Genomic DNA, 26600 nt, shown 5'->3' with positions numbered 1-26600 from the left:
TTATCTTAAAAGAAAATGATATATTAAAACTATACTAAAAGAATTGAAGAGAGGATTTCATCAGAAGGCAAGCAGGGAATAGAAAAGAATGATTACAAAAGCTCATGACTCTCCGAGAGTCCGAGCCAGCTGACTGTGATTGGCCATTAATTAGAAACAACCAACATGGACCAATCAAAGATGCACCTGTTGCATTCCACAGCAGCAGATAATTCTTGTTTTTCTTTTCCTGTGAGGCTTCTCAGCTTCTCCGTTTCAGAAAATATCATGGCGACACCAAAGCTCCCCCTCCTTGTCCCATATAAAAGCCTGGACCCTGCTTTGTTCTTGGTTCTTGGTGCCTGGACCCCTCGGGTGTGTTGGCCCATAAAGCACCCCTGGAACTCCAAGCAGGGATCCCCTCCCGCCTGTTTTCCCCCCGAGCTGCAATCGCCATCGGCCTGGTGCTCGCTGAGCCATCCCTTTCCTAGAGGAGACGCCCTGGGGAAGGCAGTGCCTGGTGCTGGGGATGGGCACTGGGGACTGCTTTGGGCTGGGGAGACTGAACTTCCTTCCAGGGGCTTCTCTGGGGCAGGGCTTGGATTTGGCCTGGAAACAGAGGGAAGGTTCCAGGAGGGTTTTGTTCCTGCCCAGAGCCGAGGCCTTTCCTGTTCCTCATCCTGCCCTGGCAGCGAGGGCTTGGGGAGCACCAGAAAGGGGCAGAGACGCAGCTGGGACAGTGACCTGACTTGACCCCAGGGCATTCCCAGACCATGTGGAAGAAGAATCAGTCTGGAAAGAGGGGGAAGAAGCAGAAAGGGGGGCATGCTGGCAGTGATGGCATTTGTGTCCCCAGGTCACCATTGCCTGGGCTGGAGCCCTGCTCACCTGGGCACGGGTGAACACCCACCTGCCCGTGGGAAGCAGGGAATGAATTCCTGGTTTTGCTTCCTTGCACAGCTTTTCCTTCCCCCATGGACCTGTCTGAGTCTGAGCCCAGGAGTTTGGGCTCTTTGTCTCTTTCACTGCCTGGATTCTCCCCCATGGGGTGCTCCAAGGAACTGGGCCTGAGGCCAGAGAAGGAGACAGGAGAGATGGAGCTGTGCACTGTGGCCATGGCAGCAAGCAGGGCACCCTCAGTCCATAAATAAAATCAGGCACAGAAACGGGCAGATGGGATTTTACACCCTTCCCTGCTGTTTGCATTTCCTGCAAGCTTTCTGCAGTGTTGCTGGCAATATTTTTGTACTTTTTCAGGTGATTTACACAACACCTCACAGGACACACTCACAGGATCAGGAGAATTCTGTGATATCCCATGGATTCATGTCCCTAGGAAATACCAAGGCTCTAGTTGATTAGTTACTGTTTGAGTCCAGAAGTGGGCAGTACAAACTTCCATTTTTCACTTTCAAGTGCTCATGGGGAAAGCACAGCAGATTCTTCCAGATCTCTGCACAATATTTGTTAGCTACATACAATAACAAATCTCATTTACATCGCTGCTCAACAGCTCAACATAAGGAACCCAAACTACTGGCCTATCCCTAAGACTACACAAAAAGAAGAAAACAAATCTATTTTGCTTCCCACTTCACCTGCATTTGGGATTTTTGATTTTGCATTATATTTTAACATGTACTTGTAGTTTTCTTGTTATGTCTAGGCTCTGAAGTAGGATTTGTCGCTGTTGTGAAACCAAGATTAATCAAGGATTAATACAGAAATAGATGTTCTAATCTATCTCTGGACTTCTGCTGGTCCCTAGGAAGGCTGGTGGGTGATTTCTGTCTGTGTTCAAATATTTAAAGCAATAACAAATAGTCCCATACTTGATATTTCAGATAAACAATTTAATGGCATCTTAACATTGTTTTCACAATCTTATACTGTGCATCTTTTACTCCTTATGAAGCCGAAATCTTTTTAAATACAAGCAATTCTACTGCAATTTTAGAAGTTTCAAAACCATTTTAACATATTGAAAACAAAACAGTCTAAAAAGACAGGTCTAACAGCCATTAAAATGCAGGAAAAAGCAAGAGGACTTCAGGTAAAAGAGCATACATTGAACAGCAACATTTCTTCCACTATGTATTTATGTGTTAAGAAAAATGGAGTAAATTTAAAAGAACAGAAGTTCTTTAAAACCAGACTTTCTAATGCCAGAAACAGCTTTGAAACAACTTTCTATGCAGTTCTATTTATTTCAAAATTTAAAATTGGCCAATTTTTGTCCCAACATTTTGAAGCACAAGGGAGGAAAGGTGGAAAATGCTCTGCAGGGGTTGCAGTTATAGATCTATAAAGTTCATATGTGTGAAGGAATGAACACAGTATTGAACACACTGAGTATGACAGAAAAATGCAACAAAGCACTAACTCTGAGAGAAAAACAACCCTGCAAGCAATGCCAGGGCACTGGGTATTTCTGCATTTCAAGCAAAGAACTTTACAACATCTTTAATTTTCCTTTTCCTGTCCATTTTGGAGAGCGCAGCCCAGCCCGCCTCGCGCATTCTCCTCATGGTTTTGAGTTTCAGAGCAGAGCCTGGAGATTTCACACTGGATGGAGCTGGGGTCTAGGAAGGAAAATAAAGCCATCCTTTAGTTTCTGTAAACAATCTGATTAACTGCTTGCTTTAATCTTAGGAAAGGCTAACATACCTTTTTTGGTGCTGTGGAATGTAATTGTGAAGCTTGTGGATAATCTTTGTACAAATTTTTAAACATTTCTTCTTCCGAGACTATGCTCTAATAAATGAAAAAGTTACTTACTCACACTATATTAAAAACTACTTTTTCTTTCCCCCTAAGGATATTAAACTATGAAAAATTAAAAAATTAAGATGTCATTATGAGGCAAAACAGTTCAATAAAAAGCATGTTAATTATGTACATACAATTCCAGAAAGAACCAATCAATTAAAAATATACCCATAAATATTGGCTTGAATGTGGAAGCCCAAACTGTTTATTTTCATTCTCAGAGCCAGCAGTGAGCACAAAGAAGTGCTCAGCACAGGATTTGCTCTCTGACTCTTACCAGGAGGTCAGTGTGCTCAGAGCTGTCTGACTGAGTGTCCAGCTGCACAAGCACTTTCTGCTTTTTCCTGCTGCTCTGCTCTGAAGGCAGGTTTGTGCTTCTTCCACTGTGCATTTTATCCATTGGAGGAGTCTTTATAGCATATGTCTGGGAAAGAAAACGTTTCTATTTTTAGATTTTATTTTATGGGGTAAGAATGGAATCTAAAGCCAAACTCAGGAGCCAGTTTACAGTCTGAGTGTCCAAGAATTCACCTGAGAGAAATGGTGGAACTCTTCTCTTTCCATCCAAACACGAAGCAATGACCCAAACAAAGTGGGGTGGGGTGGAAATAGCATTTTTTATATTATTTTTGTTGCCAAATGAGGAGAATGAAGGGGAAGCTATGGAAGAGCTGAGTTTCATGGCACATTGTATTTCAGTTCTTCATGCTTATCTGCAGAAATTCAGGTTATTCTGAACTGTAGCCACTACATGTGGACCATATCAAACATCAAAGAAAATGGGAACAAACAAAACTGCAGGGAAAGGCTTTCAGAGAAAGATTGATAGCTATATCAAGATTGGTGTTACTTAAAATAGTCTTTTCACTAGAAGTTAAACTGAGAAGCCTTGAATGGTCCAGTGCAGTCCTTTTTCAGACAGATAACATCAAAGTGGTGCTGGATTCCATTGCTCCAATATGAAACCCACAAGTGAACTCCTGACAGGGAAGAAGGGTAAGTTCTGCAGTCAGGACTACTTTGACACTTTGACCATTTTTACAGCTAGATCAGCTTTGTTCTCTTCCATAGAGGAAAAGTGCCTTTTCAAATGGACACTTTTAAGACTGAGTAAAACAATTCCAGAGACATAAAAAAATCAACAACTGAGCAAGAAAAATTACACAGTGGGAGCCCTTCCAGAAACTGCTGTCTAATATCTCCATGGAATGGTAGGACCCTTTAAAATCCCTTCTTATCCCAGGGGGGAAAAAAAAATCATCTACAGAGAAGTAAGAAATACAGGCAGAAAAATGCAACAAGAAAAATTCACTGTTAGGAGTTACAAAACTTCAGTGTTGGACTGCCCAAGGGGCTTCCTGCACTGAAGGAGATATTTTTTATTTTTATCTTTTTTATTTTAGGAATATAATTTGGAGACTTTCTATTTTTACATGAGTAGATTCACTGTATAGATCTAAACAAGGATTAGGAGTCCCAGGAACATAAATTTTTATTATCTTTAAAAAGTTTGAAGTCCAAAGCATTCCAGTGTCTTTTGTTGAATGCAAATAAATTATCTTGGCACTTCAATTGATTCTACACATATAAACACTACCAAATTCTAAAAGCAATTAAAAAGTTGAAGTTACCTTGTGTTTCTTTTCACTTTCAGGAATCATACTGTGAGAGTGCTCTTTTACAAGATTCTCCTACAAAAGAGTTATGTGAGAGCAAGGAAATATTTCTTTGAATTCAGTTGTTAAAAATCTTCTTGGTGTAATTACACAGCACAGTCTATAATCACAGACTGTTACAAAGCTCACACAAAAATATGACCAGGTTTAGCACAACCTCAGCATTCAAAAGTCACTGAAAAACCCCTACAGTTTAGGGAACTTTTTTGCTTTAGCTAGTTAAAGTTAACTAAAATAAAGGAGAGTTTTGTTTTGTTGTTAATTTATATATAATCTATAATCACAGACTGTTACAAAGTTCACACAAATATATGACCAGGTTTAGCACAACCCCAGCATTCAAAAGTCCCTGTTTTTCTGTTCAGTTTCATTTCTTATCCAACTCCTCCCACAGCACAAGCCCAGGCCCACCTCTCACCCCCACTGCTCAGTGAATAAAAAACTCCACCTTCTCTTCAATTTCTGCTTTCAGTTGTTCCTTAAGGGAGGACAGTTCACTTTTCAAACATGACAGCTCATTTTCCTACAAACCATTAAATAAAGGACAGGGTTAACTATGCACAGCCCAGAAAAAAGAAAACAGTCCCAAGTGAGACAGTAATTAACAGGGACACTCATTAGATACACAAGAGAATTCTATTTGCTTTTCAGCCCTATACTTGAAGCTTTGCTTTAGCTTGTTTAAAAAAGACTAAAGCACTATAAGAAACAGGAACTTGATCAGAAATGTTCAAGGTAAGACCTTAAAACACTTGGGAGAACAGGGCTGAGAGGGCACAATCGAAATATTTACAACAAAAGTTTCCTATTCCAAGTGGGAAGTCAGAGCATGACACACTATCTGCAAGAGCAGACACAAACACACTGCTACTCCAATTCATTTCTAGAAACATTTGGAGTTTTTAGTGCCCAGAATAAGATCTGCTGCAGCAGCTTGGGTGGGACTGCTACTGGTAAAAATTAAAACCACACTGGAAAAGTTCCCAGAGAAGTGTCTCTGGTGGGAAAGACCCCAGAGCACAGCAGGAAAAAGAAACTCTCTAAGCAACCTGAAAAAAGATTTTTAGAAGTCACAAACTGACTGAAGATCACATCTTTTGTCTCTCTGTGCTGTTGGGGGGCAAGAGGCAGGGATTGGGAAAAAAGGTGTTTTAAAGGTTTATTTTAATTCTCATTACCCATTTTTAATCCTATTAATAATAAAACTTTTGATGCTATTTAAGTTTGAATCTGCTTTACCCTCAAAGTGTTTTTCTCCTAATCCTTATCTCAACTTGAATTTTTCTTTCCCCTCCTCTGCTCAACTACAGCAGAGAAAAATGAGTGAATGTTTTTGTTGTGTGTGCCTGGCCCTTAGCCAGCATAAAACCACTCCACAAGGACATCAGCCCCTTCACTGAATTACTGAACATTGGAAAGTACTCCTTACCAGTGCTCTTGCTGATGAGAACTGCTTTTGCTGTTTCATTTTATAGACTTTTAACTCTGCATCTTTTTCTTCAACCATTTTATCATATTCATTCTGGGTTAAAAAAACCAAACCAACAACAAACTCAAAACATGTGACTAAATGTTACAATTATAGAGTTATCCAGTCTTAAAACATCATTTCTTTCAAACCAGGCTCTTAAGATTCAGAAAGAAAAGATTCATTGATGCTTCTGCAGAAACTGTAAACCAGAAAATGCTCAATTCAAGTATTATTTTGTGGGCTGGCAGAGAGTGCTTGATTTCTGTGCAGCAATATGTGCTCAGCACTAAGAGCCAGCTGTGCCAGCTTTATTAATGTATCTGCTAAAGATACTGCAAAATAGAGGAACAGAAAGGAAAACTAAAATGTGTCAGGCTAAACTGCTGACAGTCACTAAGGCATCTCAGAGAAAGAGCCAAACTGATACTGAAAAAGATTGCACTCAGATGGTATCAAAGGAAGCCTGAATTGAAAAAAATCTAAAAATCCCAGAAGTTTAGATGAATGGAATTTATCTGCCCATAGGAATCTTTTGAAAATCTTCAAATGAATTTGATTTCAGATGATGCAAAGTCCAGCATGTGTTCAGCTTCCTTTTCCCAGATTCAGGCCTGTTTCTGCTTTGGAAAGGTCATGAACGTGGTATCACAAGTTATAAACATGCTGTTAACATGGTATCACACACTGCAAACCACAGCAAGCAGGAAAATCTCTTCCCTTGTGCTTTTCCATCAGTGCCATCATCTCAGTTATCTTGTGCTGACATCTGGCATCAGTTTCTCTCTGTATCATTGCTGCTTCATCACAAAGCAACCTCATCTTTTCTACCTGTCAGTAATAAATTGCATTTCATTCATCAACATAACCATCTATTTCTTTTAAATCCTAATTTCTTCTTTCCCCTGTGGGTGCAAAGTTTGCAGTCCCACTTGGGCTTTATTTGCTTTTAAGATCCCTTTCAAATCCCTCATCTTTTCTGCAGATTGTTAAAATGGGCAGGATCAAAGGTACAGCCATGGCAGGCAAGTTCACTTCAAACCAAAAGGCCATTTCAAGCACTCTGCCCTAACATTTCTTAGCATTGCCATCAAAAAAAAAAAAAGTGTGGGCAGAAAAATACTAATATGGGAGAAGTTATAATCTAATTTAACTATGCTGACTTTATACCAAGGGTGGAATTTCTTTGAACTATATCTTGAAAGCAAGAAGTTTTAATGGAGTTCTTATTTTCAAAGACATATTCAAATACGTCAGCCTAAGCACCTCATGTACTGAAGCTTTGCTCACAGGCATACACAAATTCCATTCATGTCTGAAATGGAAGAGCAAGGACTCTGGCCAATAAAGCTTCATAAAAACATTTTAAATTAAAAAAATTAAATTGCAGTAAAAATTAACACCTCTCACCTCTTCACGAAGTTTATTTTCATTTCCTTTTCTTGTTTCTATGTCTTTTTGATAGATGTCAACTGCTTCCTTATGTTGCTTGTTCATATTTTCCATCTCTAACTGCAATTTATTCACCTTTTGAGAATGCAGAATTGCTGCTGTTATTTGTTTAGGAATTACTGTGTTAATGATTTTTTCTTACCTCTTGTTTTTGAGCACAAACACACTGTTACTGTTCAGGTATATGATTAAAGTGTTTCCTATTTAAAAGTTCAGCTTTTTTCTTAATAAAGAGTTGAACTTTGGCCTGAAGTGAGTTGGAAAATACTCAAAGAAAGAATGGCAACAGCCCAGTGGGGAAGACTGCCCTAAGCAGTCACCCTAAATGCTGTGAATGCCTCAGAAAAAAACAAATACAGATGGAGATTTGATTCCCTCTCTTGTAAATCTGTATCAGATTTTCACAGCTTTTATGGTACATTTTTCTCCCAGCTGTGCATCTTGATTACAGTTTTTCCTTTTAAGATTATCATATGAATATCCTCAAAAAAGTCCACTTTTCTTCAAGTGCAGTACCCAAAGCTGGACACAATATTCCCATCAGAGGGATTGCCACAGCAGAGCACATTTAAAGAACAGCCTTAAAAAAGTAATATATATATACATATATGTATATGTCTTTTAAATGCTTTTCTGTTACAATGAGGTTGCTGAACCCTGTTCAGTCCACTATCAATAAAAGGAAAAAAAAAAAGGAACAGATTAGAAACATCATTAATTGCAATGTGAATCCATCTCTTAAATGTCCAACAGTCAGTGCCCAATGATTAAAAATGGAAGCATCTTCTAAAAACTGTGAGCTCATTCCTGCAAAGTCTGTATCCCAGATCCCAAAGCAGCTCAGAACGTATTGAACAAGTATTATCATTACTTACAGTGGCACTTAAAAACACTCACCTCATCTTCTACAGGATGTTATTTAAACCTACCTTCCCTTCATAAGTATTGCTTTTCTTGCTTTCTGCAGTAAGTTTCTTTTTCAGCACCTTATTCTGTTGAAATAAAACAAAACAAGCACTGTACCTTAATAAGTAAATAGAATTATGTAATGGTTTAACTGCATCAAGAAATTCCAGCTCTCATCAGGCAAATAACTCTCTGTTGTTCAGCTCAGGTTCCAGAACAATTCTTCAAACAAATGAATGTTCAACTAATTTCTGTGATAATTACTGTTTCTTCATGACCTTAAGAAAGGCTCCTCCTGAGCAAGAGCAGGGAATAACAAATGAGGTGCAGAATGGGAATTACAACTAAGATGCTGCTGACAGAAGGTGTGAAGATGTCATGACAAAAAATACAAGTTCTTTATTTTTACAGTGAAGTTACTACAGTTTGTGCCAGTGCAGAATTATTTTCTACTAGTGGTAACTGAGATACTTATTACAAGTACAAAAATAACACTATGCAGTAAATGAAAAATTAAGTTTATTAAAGATATTATTTTTGTAATTGCTCTTTTCAAATTAAGGCGCATTTAACAAATCAAGTGATTCCTGAGATGACTCCCTAATTTGCTCAGGGTTAGGATAAGAAAGGAGAATTTTTAAATTACATAGGTGGATCTAAAGATATCACAGCAGACACAAACCTGCTGAAAAGGCAACCCAAAATATAATGTGTTTATGTATTTGTGAAATGAAAATCTCTCCCCACCTCCTGCTGCAACTCTTCAATGCATTTGGTTTTATTTTCCACCTGCTTCTTTAAATTGTTCATCTGAAAGAGAGATTTCAGACATTCATTAGTAAGTTCTACAAATGACTCCCTATGTGAGCAATTCCTGTAAATGTTCTCAAACCTGCACTTGCACCAGTCTGGTTTGTTCCAATGGGACTGCAACACCAGCTGACATGTTAGAATAATCAGAGTTTTAGCCATAAAGTACCACGAGATGTTAATCAATAGCAGTGAACCAGTTCCTTAGTTGTTAGAGACTTAAGAAAGAAGAAGAAAAATCCCCAATATCTTCACAATTTAAAAATACACTTGTAGGAAGTTCCCTACATCCATGAAAAAATGAATTGTCCCAATTATTTTCTAGAATCTTCAATGGTTTTCCTTTCTTGAAATTTCATTTTCAGTACTCTTTACCTGAAATGACAATTGTAAATCTTTGACTGTTACAATGAAATTCTGAAATTTGCTAAAAACCCCAGGTTGCTTTGAACCAACAGAAAGAAAAGTAAAAATGTTTGAATCTATTTAAGCTAAAACTCACACTACATATAAAAAGCTAATCCAGAGCCCATCCATCACTGTGTGGGTATATGAAAAATCAGAAAAGCAGGTTCTCTGTTTGCCTGAAAAGAACCAAATCTTTAATATGAAACTTGCAGCAAAGAGTGAAGATCCCCGTGACTGTGCTTGTCTTTTGAAATACCAGGGCTCAGCATGGGCACACACAATGGCACAGCTGGCAGCAGCTGAGAGAGAAGAAACCTCTGGCAGAGATCACATCCCCCAGGCAGAGCTTTGCAGAAAAATCCCAACACAGATTTTACATTTAATGCTCTCCTACAGGTTCTGTAAGATATTTGCATGACACATGACATACATTTTCTTCTCTTTCATCCAGGGTACTTCTCATCTCTTCACCTGTCTTTGCCATTTTCTCCTTCCAAGACTCCAGTTCATTTCTAAGTGCCAAATGAACAAGCATTAGTAAATATTTCCTTCTTGCCTTTAACTTATTTTCAGTACTTCTAAGAAACCCTTCTTTTATTTTCTAAAAAGAACTGCTAATGCTGATGGGAACTTCATAAGCTGCTCAATGAAAATGTTCTTAAAATGCAGCAACATGCCCAGTAAGTCAATGTGTGAACTGTCCATACTTTTTTGAAGTAGGAAAAGATGTTCCAGCTAAGCCAAGGAAAATACATCCTCACCTGGACTATTGCAATGCAGCTGTGAAACATGGGAGCTGCCTGTCTATTGAACTGGTGATACAGAGAGTAACTCTTACCCAGTTTTGCCTTGTCACATTTAATCCATAACCTTCACCTTCCATTTTCATTGCCTTCTCACCTGAGGTGTCTAATGCACAACAAGACAGCTCCTACTATGTAATACAAAATGATGGCAAACACTGTTCCTGCAGCAATTGGTATTTCTGATCTGAGAAAATTTCTACTTGGCCAACAGCAATTCTGAATAGTTTCTGTTTAGCTATATAATCTAGAAAAAACATTAATCAAAAAAATCCCAGAAAGCAGCATTTGAACACAACTAACTATTTGAGTCTACCTCCTTTCACAATATCAGTTATTAATATTTGTTTTTACTTGCCTTAGCTGGCTATTTGCCTCTTCTAGATTTTCAACTAACTGCTTTGTATTTTCTTCTTTTTTCTTACTATCCTAAATAAAGACCCATGTGTCACCAAAGAAATAAAATTCAAAGTGACTTCTTAAAAAATTCAAAGACATCCAAAGCACACTGAGCTGCCTTGCTCACAAGTGTAAATACACTTCCTTTCCAACTCAAACACAAAAAACAGCTCAGGTACTCTACAGACCCAAGTCATGTTGCAGCTCATCATCTAATTTGTAAAACTGAGTAATTTGTCAAATTGAGTATTGTCCTTTCATGAAACCTGGAAGTTTACAACTTGCCTCTTGTTGTTCTTGCAGTTTCTTGACTTCTGCAGCCACAGCATTTTTCTCTTGTGCTGTTTGTTCTTTCTCTAGTGAAAGCTTACTGAGATACACTGTTAGTTGTTCATTCCTTAACCTAATTTCAAACAAATGGCCAAGAGGAATAAGAAGATGCCTTTTGAAATCTCCTTTTAAATTAAACATACCCATTATCAAGTCTTATTCCATGCTGAAAGAAGTCCAGGCCTTTATCTACAAATATAAGCTTTGCAGCAGAGTCAGAGAGAGGTAAAAAGGTGACAGAAGAAGGAAAGAAAATCAGAGTCAACTTTTATATAAATCTAATGGTTAGTGAAGATGATGTAGTTCAAAGCAAGATTAACCATGAATTCAGAAACTTTCTCTTCTTGTTAAATAAGTCAAAGAGATATGGAACAACTACATATGCCATAGAATACATACAAATAGAGAAAGTGGAATTTAGAAATGTAAGTCTAGAATTAATGGCATATATGTGGTTCAAAAGTTTGATTAGAAAACAATCCTAGTTCATTTCACTGTGGATTAAAGCAACTCCACCAAAACGAATTAAATATTATATTTTCAAGATGGTCATACGCCTCTTGTTCAAGATCTGTTTTCAGAGTCACAAGCTGCTTTAAATAATCTTGTTCCTTCTCAGCTGTACTTGTCAGCTGTGCTTTCAAATCCTGGAATTCTTTCTGCAAAATGAAAAGGAAGAGTTTTGAGTATCCATGTGCAAACTCCAACTGCTGGAGGTTATCAGACATGAACTAAGAGCACAAGGCGTTCAGAAGAACCCAACAACATCCATGGCATGGATTATCCAGGTTGGATCTTTCCAGTCTCTGCTGGGATCTGGAAGTGCTGTGAGATAGTGAACTGTGACACCAGTGCTGTTCATGTCTGTCCCCTGCTGTGAGTTTAATTACCTGGGCTGCAAAATTAGGGTGGGACACTGCTCTGGGTGCTGTTCCTTATGCAGAAACTTGTGTCCAAGTCATGATGTGTAACTTCACTATTTCTAAAAACATGTTACTATTGCCCTACTTCAGACCTCTCTCATCTGGAGAGCATTTTCATTGCTCTCTCCACATTTTTCTCTCTCTGCATATTTTCTACAGTAGCCTCAGGACTCTTCTTCAGTCAAAGTCCTCCAATTTGCCCATTTTAGAAAATGAGTGAAACTCAGTTCAGAACACTCAATGCACAGATTAGAACAACAAGCAAACACAGTGAAATGCACACCTGATTTCCCACTATCTTAACTTGAGTTGATATGGATTCTTGTTAGGCTTGTAAATCTAAAATCATAATGAAAAGAAACCTCTGTTCAGAGTGTATTTCATATAGCTGGGACTTCTGTGACAGAAAATGGGCCTGTGTCACAGTACAGCAGGGTTCACAGAGGCCAGAGCTAATTACCTGCCTGTAAGGAAGAACAAACGGGAAAACTTTATATCCACAGGGAGTGGCATTTGAATGGGCATGAACAAAGAAGGAAATAACCAAAAACCTTGAGAAGGAAAACCAAAAACATGGGAGACAAGAAAAACCAAAAGCACAGGAGACAAGAAAAACAGTGGCAATAAAAAAGTTCTTCAAAGAAAACACTGAAATTGTGTGTGAGAAAGTTTAGTAGAAATGTTAAGGTAGACTAGATGGTGTTTATTTATGACATTTAAGATACTTACAAAGCAAGAGGAATTTCATATGAAGAGCAAATGCCATGAGATTAATAAAATGAATATTTACCAGAGTTTCTGACAGCTCTCCAAGGTGCACTTCTTTATCACATTTTACTTTAGTCATCTCTTCTACAGCACATGGAATGTAAAATTAATGGAACAGAAATGATTTTTCATATTTAGCAGGCAGTATAAAACATTTACCCCTTTGCAATACCCAGTTCTCAAAACTTGTTGGATTAAGTTAAGAAGCTGAAAAGCTAATTTATGACTTAATCTAAATGTAGACTTGAAAAATGATTCAGACATTAGCAAATCTCTATCTGAAGAGAAACTAAACATTTATCTTAAATAAAATTTAGAGCCTTTCTATGTTTTCCACAATTATAGCTTCAAATAAACCAAGGACTGTTAGACTAGAGTATTCTGCAAGTATTGATGCACCTGCATTGTTCCAGAAAAAAATCTGAACTGCTGAAGGTACCACATGGATCTGCTGAGAAAGGAAACCAGTTGTTACTGACTTCCCAATGGTTTCTATGTGCACATTGACAGTGCTGGTATTTTTTGCAAGTTCTCAGCAGCAAGGCAGAGCTCTCACTCTGGGGACTAAGGAGCACATCCCTAGAAAGCACAGGATATCACATTGATGATATTTAAAGACAACCCCTGCCAGCATCATTCCACTTCCAGCACGGGCAGGGTCCCAGAAACCTCAATGGGAGGGTTTTATCTCTGCTACAGAAGTCACTCCTGGCACCTGCAGTGCTGCTGCTCTTAGCTGGAAACCAAAATTACCTCCAGAAGAATTCATGCAGGAAGGGTCTCACTATTGGAGCTCTGCACAGCACTGCCCTTTGGCTGCTGCCAGTACCAATGACCCCCAAAGAAAAGGGATCAGCTGAGTCAAAATAAATTCAGGCATTCCTGATAGGTACAGGTACTGTAAAATCATTTCTCCACCTACTAGAGACAGTCCATTTCCAGACAACAGCAGAAAACATTTTTATTACTGCCTGGCTCATTTTCTGCCTTTCTACAAGCCTTACCCAGTTCAGCAGATTTCTTTTGGAGCTCCAAGGTAAGCAGCTTTGAATCATCTTCATATTTCTTTAATCTAAGAAAATGGTAAATTAAAAACCCCAAATGTAGGGTACAAAGCACTCACTGCATTTGAAACTTCAAGGACAATAAGACAAAGTCTTAGCACAAGCACTTTAAGAACATTTACCTTTCAACAGGCAGATGATGAATCTGCCTGCAGCACATATCAAATTACACTTTTACAACCTCAGAACAGTAGACATAAAAGTAAACAAATATATACCTACAGAAATCTCTATTTCTTAAAGACAGAGTTATGAAAGTTGGAGGAGGCAAAAATTTACTTTTTATAGACCAGTATCAACTATCACCAACAAAAAAAATTACATTCAATTCTCTGCATTTAGACCACTGTGTGGAAAAAACCTCCAAATTTCAGCTTCATTTCCAATTGTTCTTGATTTTGTCATAGACTGCAACCTGTAAGATCATTCTTGGAATTGAAACTCATTAATTTACCTATTTTGCTCTTCTTGCAGCAAGCTTTTCAAATTGGCAACAGAAGTCTCCAACTCCTCTGTCAGGGCTGCAAGCAAAGCCTTCATTTTTTTACATTCTTCCTCCTGCTCTTCCTTTTCTGCAGTAACCTGAATTAATGTTTTCACTCTAGTCTGGAGCTCAGTTTCCAAGTTCTTTTGAGTAACCTTCAAGACATGATATCATTTCTAAACATGTTTTGCAACAAACAGCTACAGCTGTTTCATGTCTAAAGTATCCATAATTATTTATGCAAATACTCCTCTAGTCTATTTCTACTGTAAAACTATAAGCAAGGGGTACCTCTGCCTTTTGCAATGACATTTTAGCCTCTTCCAGCTCTGTCCTCAAATGTTCTTTACTGACCTGGGATTCCTTTAACATTTCTTCATGATGTACTAAACAAAAAAAGATGTTAATATTTTTAAAAATAGGATATTTACTAAAAAGTACTGCTAAAAATGTAAAATTACATACATTTAAAGAATTTAATAAAGACCAATGGTACTAACATCATATAGTATAAAATAATAGATAAAATTTGAATATAGATGGCTTAAACATATTGAAAATCAAGTTCTGAAAAGTAAGTTTCCTCAGTGACATCTGCCTGACTGTAAATTTGCAAAACTGAAGCAACATATTTTCCCCTTGCAATCTTCCAAAGCTCTCAGTGCTTGACTCACCCTAAAAACGACCCTGCCAGTCCTGCTCCCACAGGAGCAGCTCCTGTTCCAAACAAAAATAAGGCCTTCAAGGCCCCAAAATTCTGCTGCCAACCAGCAACAGAATAAAACTATCATGACCCTGTTTCCTATGCTTCTATAAAGAATTACATATCATAAATAAACAATCATTAACAATTACATTTAAATTCTATAAACAATTACATTTAAACACAGCAGGCAGAACTCTTACAGTTTGCTTCCATTAAGTCAGCAATCTTATTTTGTGACGTCTGCAGCTGAGCCTTGATGTCTTTTATGACATCATCTTTTTCATCTCTCTCTATGGTGAGAGCTGAAATCTAGAAAAATGCAAGAAATATCATCATGAAGTCTGGAAAAGGGACAGATGCTAATTTTCATTTGTACCCCAGGTATGATAAGCAGACATTTTGCTGTCATTCAAGTTAGATTAAATAGACAGATAGACAGACAGACAGACAGATAGAAAATATTTGGCTAGATATAATCTTAGCCAAATATCGATCAAGTCACATTACTCTAAAGAAAAAAGTTCTCCAATTCTAAATCAAACCATAAATTCCAGTAGACTAAAGGTACTGAAAGATCACTAAACTTAGCAGAATTTGACTTAAATGCAGCTTCAGGTGTTATTTTGTCTTTTTTACTAATACCCAGAAACACTCCTTGGCTCTTGCATTGCCCCTTTAGTCACAAATAAAGCTCTACATATGAGATGGTAAAATGAGCAGACCTGCTTTTCCTTTTGACTGACTTCCAGTTTGCATTCTTTTTCAAACTTGTCCACTTTTTCTGCTTCTTCTTTTACTTTTGAGATACAGTAACATCCACAGTTAACATTCTAGCTGAAATATACTCCAAGTTCAATACAACTTCCACTTTAAGATTGCTTGGAATTGTACAGCTGTACCTTTTGTTTCCCAAGAGTAATTGTTGAGGCAATGTTTGGTTTTATAATCAAAATACAAACAGAAAAGAGCATGTGAAAATGAAACAGGAACACACCAGGCTATACATACAGAGAGAGAGCATTTAGCTAAAGTTTCTGTAGCTATACACTAGTGCATTATCATTTAAATAAACCAACTATGTGAAATAGCACTGATCTCTAGACTGTACTTCACAGACAAAACTTCAATGTTGAGTGACGGTTTGAAAAATAAAGTTCCAAATTTGGCCCAGTGGAACAGCAACAGAAGGGGCCAGGCAGTGAACAAAGGCTGCATGAATAAAAGAAGGGTCCCAGTGTCTCAGGGTGACCTGCTCACCATTCCAGCCCTTCACATCTGTCTGCCCTGGCCCTGCATGTGGAACACAAGCTATGAAGTACAAAATTGAGCCAGCTGCATAAGCACAATAAACTGAATTCTCACATTTGAAACTCATTTCCGATCTGTCGTTCTCTGCTTGCACACGAAGCTCTTCAAATGCCGCTGTCATTCTCTAAAAACAAAATTTAATATCTGAAGTTCAATCCTGGAAACCCTGGAACTTCTCCAGGGGCTGCTGCCCACCTCAGCCATTCTGAGGAACCAGCAGGTGGGTGAAACAGAGCCCAGAAAGAAGCCAGAAGTTGTGGCAGTGACCCAGCACTAAGCACCCATCCCACAGATCACAGGGATCCACATCCCACACACTGCTGCACTTTCTCCATTGAATGTGTTTTATGGAACACAAAAATCATTCTTGAAAAGGGATTGAAAACCCAACTTCCTGCATCACACATGACATGATACCCACACATGATGGATACAAACAGTATCCCAACATAAACATGGAACTCAGCTCAGCTCACATAACTCACATTCCTTTCATCAAGCCTGGTCACTTACTTCTATGTTGCTATGAAGTTCCTCATACAATTGTATTGTTTCTGCCTTTTCCTGTTCATCTATCAAAGCAAGAACATATGAGAAAGTTTTTCTTTTGAACAAGAATGCCAGCTGTCCAAGTCATTATACTTAATCAGCATAATGAATTAAAAAAGGAATTACCAGCTCCATTCTTATTAAATAAGTCCTTATGAAACATGGTGCCAAAAGTTACAGAATCTAGGGAAAATGTGTAGTTCATTGAAACATTAAGCATGCTCAGCTTTTAAATTTCCTTCCTAAGATATTTTTTTCTGTGAAAAGTGTAATTCTGGATCAGTTGATGTGACTATATTAATTATTATAGTATTAATGCTGTTGAATAATAATGTATCAACACTGTTAGTATTTCTAAACTGTAATCTAGGGTTTAGCACTGAATTTCTTCCTATCAGCAGATACCTATAACCACAGAGCTGTCATTAGAAAATTGCAACACTCCATGTCCATATTTTCCTTCTTTCACTTTTGTAATTGATATTATTTTTTTCCTAAGAAAACAATTAAAAAGAGAACAGTAAAAGAAACAGCTATCAAAACAGAACAGTACATCTATATACAAGTGTTTCTAGAATTAAGGCTAAAAAGAAATCGACACTTAAGTATCCAGGATCAAGTTAGTAAAATTCTAATGATTAGAATAACAATTTTAAATTGCATATAAAGTAGAATTTCCAATCAAGAACATATTTTAAAACCTCAAGAATTTAAACGTCATTAAGTTATCCAACTGTCTTGGCTTGTTCAGTTGCATGAGAAGAATTCCAGTTACTCATTGTACCTTGGGGTTAAGACCTTTTCTCCCCATAAATGTGTGATGGCTGAAAACAGGAAATGTCAGCTCTGGAAATTTGTTAGAGAGTGCTGGGAATTTAGAGTAGATTCTACTGCCTAAAAACAGGCATGAAGGGTCACTTCTTATGTCTTAATATATTCCCAGTGTGTGGATGGCCCTGCAAACCTTCAATGGGCTGAGCAGCCTTGAGGAGCCCTGCCCTGCTCTGGAGCGGCTGCCAGGGCCAGTCAGGGCTGTGGGCACTGCCTCAACCCTGGGTCACAGTTTGGGCACCCAAAGAGCTCCCAGGCTGGCACCTTTCAGCAAACAATTTCACTGGCTTCAAAAGCCCTCTGCATTCAGCATTACAAACCAAAAGTCTGTTAGACCTGGGGCTTCACTTCCAATTTTGTGAGCCACTTAAAATTCACTTTTCACTCTGAGAGCCACATCCAGTCGATCCCAACTGGAGAACTTCTCTGAACAGCACGAGAAATTTCTTCTTCTTTCTTCTGTTTGTGAATTTAGAGCAAGCTAGAAGTACATTTACTCTGATCAATAAAAGCTAAAAAAGCATTTACGTTTGCTGGTCTTCTCTGTGAAGCGAGTGCAGGTTTCCTTGAGCAGGTTACACAGATGCCTCGAAGCAGCAGCTCTAAAGGAGGGAAAAAATATCCTGTTTGCACAGGAGTGCACAGTACTTTGTGTGCCTAAGGAGTAACAATGGAAATGACCTTCAAAATTTAACAGCTACATAAAACTGCCCACATGGAAACTGATTCTTTCCACCACAAGAATATATACTTGGTTCTATTACTTACTCTTTCAAGAGATCTTTATTTTCACATATCTCATCTTCCAGTTTCAAATGGAGTTTTTCATTTTCAAACTAATTTCATAGGGAATAAATGCAAAAAGACACTGTTATTGAAAAATAGATTAGAAATGCACTTTGACTTCTCAAATCCCTCATGAAAATGTAATTTGGGGCATCAGTAGACAGAAGTCTGTTTTAGCTGGTATTACATGCTGAGTCATCTTTTGCATGAAAGATGCAATCATTAATGAACAATAATTTAGCAGCAAATGAGACACTTACAGGTATATTCTTCAGACAAACACTCACACGGGACAGGTGCCTGCAACTTCTCAAAATAATCATTTTCTCAAGGCACAAACCAAACTGCAACAGTCTTTAAGATTTAATTGTATCAATAATAGTGTCATACTGAATCAGGAAGCGCTTAACTTTGTTTATTGAATGTATACTATACAATACTGGCCTGCAGTTCTTGAATGGCTTTATTCTGTGCTTCAATAGTCTTTTTATTTTCCTGGAGCTTTCTTTCTTTCTGGTTTAATTCAGTTTCCACAGTCAGTTTCCACTGCTTGATCTTCTCAGCCTCTTTGTAGAGTTTTGAGAACAATTCATTCATTGTTTCTGTATTCTATTGAAACAGGTTCCACAATTTAATCTCAAATACTATCTAATTAATAGTACATAATATCTAATTAATACTGTTGGAGATAATGTATTTATCTCTTAGAAACATCACAAGAGTAATATTTTTCTACAGATGGTGATATAAGTTGATATATGATCAGGAGCCCAAGTTTATGCACAGGATGCACAAATCTTTGTGCATCCTCTATGTATGTATCAAAAGGCTTTACAGAGCACACAGGAGAAACAAATACAATGAAATATCCCAAACCCCCTTCAGACATCACCAAATAGATGGGCTTAAAGACATGGATAACTGCAGTCCACCAAAATCAATAAAGTTTTGCCAGAATTATCAGTGAAGCCAAAATTCCTTCTAGCAGGTTCTTCACACTATTTCTGTCCTCTCCTTCTGACAGACACTGCTGAGTTAAGTAAAAGCAGCTTCAGAGACTTTGCCCAAGAGTACCTGTGATCTTGCCATGAACACACACAGAATCACAGAGTCACAGAATAATGAGGTTGGAAGAGACCTCTCAGATCATCGAGTCCAACCTCTGCCCCAACACCTGGGCTATAGCACCAAGTGCCATGTCCAGTCTTTTTATAAACACATCCAGAGATGGTGATTCTACCACCTCCCTGGGAAGAGCATTCCAGTGCTTCATTATTCTTTTGGTGAAAAATTTCCTCCAAATATCCAACCTATCCCTCCCCTGCTGTAGCCTGAGACTGTGTCCTCTGGTTCTGTCAGTGCTGCCCGGTGGAAGAGACCGACCCCACCTGGCTACAACCTCCCTTCAGGCAGTTGGAGAGAGCAATAAGGTCACCCCTAAGCCTCCTCTTCTCCAGGCTAAACAAGCCCAGCTCCTTCCAACGTTCCTCACAGGGCTTGTGCTCCAAACCCCTCAGCAGCCTTGTTGCCCTCCTCTGGATGTGCTCAAGCACCTCAACATCCTTCCTAAACTGAGGGCCCAGAACTGGACCCAGCACTCAAGGTGCAGCCTCACCAGTGCCCAGCACAGGGGCAGAATGACCTCCCTGCTCCTGCTGCCCACACCATTCCTGATGCAGGCCAGGAGCCATTGGCCTTCTTGGCCACCAGGGCACATTGCTGGCTCATATTCAACCGGCTGTCAGCAGCACCCCCAGGGCCCTTTCTGCCTCAACACTGTCCAGCCACACTGTCCCCAGCTTGGAACGTTGTGGGGGATTTCTGTGGCCAAAATGTGGAACTCAGCACTTGGACTTATGGAACTTCATGCTGCTGCACTCTGCCCATCCATCCAACTGATCTAAGTCTCTCTGCAGAGCCTTCCTTCCTTCCTTCCTTCCTTCCTTCCTTCCTTCCTTCCTTCCTTCCTTCCTTCCTTCCTTCCTTCCTTCCTTCCTTCCTTCCTTCCTTCCTTCCTTCCTTCCTTCCTTCCTTCCTTCCTTCCTTCCTTCCTTCCTTCCTTCCTTCCTTCCTTCCTTCCTTCCTTCCTTCCTTCCTTCCTTCCTTCCTTCCTTCCTTCCTTCCTTCCTTCCTTCCTTCCTTCCTTCCTTCCTTCCTTCCTTCCTTCCTTCCTTCCTTCCTTCCTTCCTTCCTTCCTTCCTTCCTTCCTTCCTTCCTTCCTTCCTTCCTTCCTTCCTTCCTTCCTTCCTTCCTTCCTTCCTTCCTTCCTTCCTTCCTTCCTTCCTTCCTTCCTTCCTTCCTTCCTTCCTTCCTTCCTTCCTTCCTTCCTTCCTTCCTTCCTTCCTTCCTTCCTTCCTTCCTTCCTTCCTTCCTTCCTTCCTTCCTTCCTTCCTTCCTTCCTTCCTTCCTTCCTTCCTTCCTTCCTTCCTTCCTTCCTTCCTTCCTTCCTTCCTTCCTTCCTTCCTTCCTTCCTTCCTTCCTTCCTTCCTTCCTTCCTTCCTTCCTTCCTTCCTTCCTTCCTTCCTTCCTTCCTTCCTTCCTTCCTTCCTTCCTTCCTTCCTTCCTTCCTTCCTTCCTTCCTTCCTTCCTTCCTTCCTTCCTTCCTTCCTTCCTTCCTTCCTTCCTTCCTTCCTTCCTTCCTTCCTTCCTTCCTTCCTTCCTTCCTTCCTTCCTTCCTTCCTTCCTTCCTTCCTTCCTTCCTTCCTTCCTATAGATCATCACAAGCTCCCAGCTTAGTGCCCTCTGCAAATTTACTCATGAAGGACTCGATGCCCTCATCCCCGTCGTCTATAAAAACATTGAACAGAACTGGTCCCAATACAGAGCCCTGAGGGACAGCACTGGTGCCTGGCTGCCAGCTGCATGCAGCACCATTCACCATCACTCTCTGGCCCGGCCATGCAGCCAGTTCTGAGCCCAGCACAGAGTGCTCCTGTCCAAGCCATGGGCTGCAGCTTCTCCAGGAGTGTGCTGGGGGAGACAGTGCCAAAGGCCCTGCTGGAGTCCAGATACACAACATCCACAGCCTTTCCTGCATGCACCAGGCGGGTCACCTGGTCACAGAAGGAGACCAGGTTGGTCAGACATGCCCTACCCTTCGTAGAGCCACGCTGGCTGGGTCTGATAGCCTGGCCATCCTGTGAGTGCTGTGGGATAGCACTCAGTATGAACTGCTCCATTATCTCACCTGGCACTGAGGCCAGGCTAACTGGCCTGTGATTACCAGCATCCTCCTTCCTACCTTTTTTGTAAATGGGTGTCACACTGGCCAGTGTCCAATCATCTGGAACCTCAGCAGTGAGCCACAACTCTTGATAAATGATGGAGAGAGGCTTGGCAAGCTCATCTGCCAGCTCCCTCCTCACCCTGGCATGGATCCCATCTGGACCCTGGGATTTACAAATACCCAAGTGTCCCAGCAGTTCTCTGCTCACACACGCAGCAGGAAGGAAAACCACCACCCTTGTGCCCTTAGAACACCTTGAAAGTGTCCTACAAGCAGTGCTGGGCCAGTGGTCGAGGCAGGGAGAGCAACACACGAGCCCAAAGGGCCCTTTGGTTCACTTACAACACCCCCAAACACCATCCTTGTTTTGGCTGCATCACAGTTTTGTTACAGTCCTGATGGTACTTTAATAGCTTAGGATTAAAAAAGTCTAAAAAGTTGTCAGGGATATGAAAATCAGCAGGGAGAGTGCAAGAAATGGGTTTTATTTTGTGGTAGCAAAGAGTGTTTTGTAGCTGCAAAGTACAGAAGCTATTGCAAAAAAAATGAGCTGGACTGAGTTGTGCTAAAGCAGAGATCTGCTGGTAAAGACACTGTCAAAAGAATCCAGTGCTTGAGGAAACCACTGAATTCATTGTTTTACAGATAAAACAAAGCCAGACAAGGCTGGAAACCACTCAATTCATTGTTTTACAGATAAAGCCAGACAAGGCAATGGGGATAATCTACTTCAGTTTTCCAAAGAATACTCTGACTTCAACCCTTCTGCCCCTCAACAGAATATTCAGAACCAGTTCCACAAGGATACTTAAGTGTTTAAATCTTACTCTAATTAAAGCTCATGGATTTCACAGGCACTTCAAACAAAGAAAGAACAACAGCAATATTGCAGTCACCTTAATTTTTAAAGATTTGTTTCCAGGCATGTTCACTAAATCACAAATATCTCCTCTAAGTGATTCAGCTTTAAACAGGAGACAAAAAACATTATTCCCTTTTATCTACTTCCTTTAGCCCTGAAATATCTACTCAATAATGCTTTAGGCACTGTTTGGGAACAAATTCAAAAGACCCCAAGGAATTAGATGTGCAGAGTTGATACTTAGCTGACCTCTTCATCTACTTCAGAGCAAAGTTTCACTTGCTGTGAAATTGTATCTGAAACATGAAGAGATTTTGATCAATGTCTTTCTAAAAACAGTAACAGTGAAACTGTGTTTAACAGTTACAGATATGAAACTGTGAGACTACTCATGAAAGTTAAACCTTGACAATACATAAAAATCTAAAGAAGGTGCGTGGCAAATATTCCAATCGTACCTGAATCAGTGATTTCGCCACGGTTCGACACATCAAATGGCAGCTTAAAGTCATCATCTGAGCATCTGTTCAAACCCTGCACAAATTTAAACATTAGTTCCTTATGGGCAGATTTGTAAAGAAGAATTATAAAATCCATAAAAAATCCCTACAGATGATGTGAAAATAGAATTGGTCATTAATAAAACAGCTGCCTACAAATTTCAAAGCCCAAGGTATTGGTAATGGCTTTGGAACTCACTTCTTCCTGCCCAGTGGTTTATCAAACTGTTGGTGTCCTGCAGTTTGATTTATAGACTGTGGCCAAAGGGGAGCTTTCAATGCAGGGAACTCAGCAGCTCCTGCCTGGCTGGGCCCTGGTGCATGGCAAAGGACTCAAGGAGACAAATTACTTTTTTGAAGACCAATAGTTGATATTTCTTTCTTGCTTTGCTTCCAAGGGCACTTCTAAACTATATCTGATTATGTTTCAGCATGAAAATACCCTTTCACAAGGTTTTTAAGTCACAGAAGTTCATCCTGTAAACAGCTAACTCATCTGCTGTCAGAATATCCTGTTGAATCTCAACATATTTCATAAGGAGCTTTGACATGAAAAAATAACTTGTTGAATTCCCATAACTCAGTGTGGGGACAGAACATTTTCACTGCACACCTGATCTGGTGAGACCAAGACACCAACACCAGTGCGAGCATCTGAGTGGGGCCTGTGGGAATCCATCAAATCAGAGGGGTTTGGGAAAGCTGCAAAAGGCAGCCTCAGAGACAGCAGAACTGTGATTAGAGCCAAGCAGTAGCCATGAGATAGGTCAGCAGAAAAAATATTTAAAAAGTAGAAAAGGACAAATAGAACAATGGTCTATGTATTAATGCTTGTCTAGAATAACTCCCTAAGTTACAGAGAAGTTTATCTAGCGAGATATTAGGAAGTTCTAAGCTTAATAATGGAGCTCTGTGCATTGTGTTTTAAGGCTTACAAGCAGCAGGTATTGTATTCAAAAAAGGCAAGCATTGTTTGAACCAAAGGTACCTGTGCTTACAGTGGTTGGATAGAACTACTGTCAATATGCTTTTGCTTTGTGTGATTGGTCAAAAAACTTTGAAAGTAAGTTGTAACATTAAGTTCTTGGTCTGCTGCCTGGGATGTGAGCTGCTGGCATCTTCCCATTGTCATCACCATGTAATGAGACTGATGCTGGAAAAGAAAACAGCTCAAGGCAGTTCCTCAGCAGTCCCGTCCCGTTTGTGATTTGTACACAGACCCCGGCCGGCAATAGAGCCCTGCTCGCTCTCTGGGCTGAATCACCCACATCAAACGCGGACTTACAGCACAGAGCAGATGCTCGAGAAGATGATTCCCTTCAGTTTTGATGGAAAAAAACAACAGAAGTCTTTGAAATTCAAACCGAAGATGTCTGTGCATATACCAGAAATGAGTAGGCAGGAGCCGTCCCGGCCCACGCAGGGGCAGGTGTGTGTGTGCTCCAGGCCGGGGCTGTGCCGGGGCAAGGGGCAGGTGTGTGTGTGCTCCAGGCCGGGGCTCTGCCGGGGCAAGGGGCAGGTGTGTGTGTGCTCCAGCCCGGGGCTCTGCCGGGGCAAGGGGCAGGTGTGTGTGTGCTCCAGCCCGGGGCTCTGCCGGGCACTCCCCGGGCCCAGCACTGTCCCCGTGTCCCCGGGGAAGGGCCCCAGCGCTTTCCCCCCGTCCCCTCCTCAGCCGCGGCCTCCAGAGCAGCACAGCCCGAGGGGCGGCCGGGGAGGGGGGGTTTGGGGCCGCCCTCAGCGGCCCCGCGGCCGAGCGCTCACCTGGGATCTGCCCGCAGACACCTGCCCAGCGCTCAGGCGCGGCGGCATGAACAATTTGAAGCCGTTTTCCTTCTCCATGGCTCCGATAAAAGGGCGGGCGGAGCGGCCCCAGCTCCCGGCGGCCGCTGAGGGCGGGCGCGAAGGGCGGGAAGCGGCAGCGGCCCCTCAGCGCGGGGACGGGGGCGCCGCCTAGCGGAGCTCGCGGGGCACGGCCCGGGCACGGCCCGGCCGGACAGAGCGGCGGCCGCGGGGCCATCGGTGGGGCCATCGGCGGGGCCATCGGCGGGGCCATCGGCGGGGCCATCGGCGGGGCTATCGGCGGGGCCATCGGCGGGGCCATCGGCACCATCGGGGCCATCGGCGGGGCCATCGGCACCATCGGGGCCATGGGCGGGGTTTTCTCGTCGCCCGTGGACGCCAGAGAGGTCTCGGGGCAGCCCGGGGGCCCGGGCGGGTTGGCGATGTCGCCGTGGTCGCCGGCCGGGGGCAGCACAGCGGGACTTTGGCCGTCGCGGGGAAGGCGGGAGAGGTCTGAGGGGAAGGGGAGGTCCCGCCTGTACAAGGAATAAATGGGGGAGCCCAGTCCTCCTGTGTGAAAAATGTGTATTTTATGATTGGCTTTTCGCAAATATTCAAATGAATATTATATGTGTTTATGTCAGAAAGTTATGCTGTATTAATTTTCTTAAGTAGTGTGTTAAATCTAGTTTTAGGGTATAACATAATGTTAAAATAAAAACTATGCTATGTGAGATACTTTTTTTTTAAAGAAAGGACTTGCAGCAAGATAGCAGCCACAGAACACCTACATCTTTCAGAGAAAGAGAATTTATTGCTTTCCTATCAGAGGAAACGAACTTCTTCCTGCCTGCTCAGCCCTGAAGACGCTGTCAGGATTCAGAGGAAGAAGTTAACACTGAACAGACTCCTTGGTTTGAATGGAATTTATGCATCATGTATGAAGTGTATGAATATGCATCAGGTTATTGTTTTTAAGGGTTAATCCTCTCTTAAAGTGTGTCTTTTTTCAGGCTTCTTTTGCCCAGAAAAAGGTACCCAGATGTCCGTAACTTTTTCTTGGTATTGCCTCATATTGTCCTAATCCAAATTATCCAAGTTATTATTACTCAAATTATATTGCTATTTTTCTAACTATTTTATTACTATGAAACTTTTAAAAATTCAAAAAACAAGTGATTGGCGTTTTTCACATCCTGTGACCCCGCGGTGTTGTAAATGGCTCCCCCAGAAACATCAGTACATGGGATGTTGTGTGTTGGGCACTGTGTGAAAAACACCAATCACTTGTTTTTAAACTTTTAAAAAATTGTTATAAAACAATTAAATTGTTTTATAAAACAGTAATATAATTAAAGTAATAAAAATTTGGACAATTAGGATTTAGGAGAATACGAGACAATAAGAACAAAGAGTTATGGATGTCCAAGTACCTTTTTCTGGGCAAAAGCCTTGTGATGGTTGGTGGCCATGGAAAGCTGCCCTGGGCCCCTTGCTCAGGGCTGGTGTCAGTGCCCAGAGCCAGAGGGGATCCCTTGCTGGGGGCTGTGCCATGGCCACCTGCCCTGTGCCGCGCTGGCCGCTCCGGCACCAGGAACCAGCAGCCAAGGGCACTGCCAGGGCCAAAGGCCAGGTCAGCCAGACAGAAAGGGGCAGGGCTGGGCACTGTTTCCATGGCAACCGGAACTGGGGGGGACACCTGGGGCACCTGGCCTGGCAGTTGCCATGGAAAGCCCTGGCAGGCACTGAGGGCACAGCCCCTGGCACTGAGACACTGCTGGGCCGGGTGCTGAGCACAGCGCTGAGCACGCAGA

The 26600-nt window shown here is 41.0% G+C and overlaps 1 pseudogene; it reads right to left on the bottom strand.

Moving 5' to 3' along the window:
* Window positions 1-1836: 1836 nt before the first annotated feature.
* Window positions 1837-24894, bottom strand: LOC143696419 (synaptonemal complex protein 1-like; annotated as a pseudogene).
* Window positions 24895-26600: the final 1706 nt, after the last annotated feature.

Source organism: Agelaius phoeniceus, chromosome 34 (assembly GCF_051311805.1).
Source record: "Agelaius phoeniceus isolate bAgePho1 chromosome 34, bAgePho1.hap1, whole genome shotgun sequence".
Classification (NCBI taxonomy): Eukaryota; Metazoa; Chordata; class Aves; order Passeriformes; family Icteridae; genus Agelaius; species Agelaius phoeniceus.
This window is presented reverse-complemented; position numbering and strand designations above follow the sequence as displayed.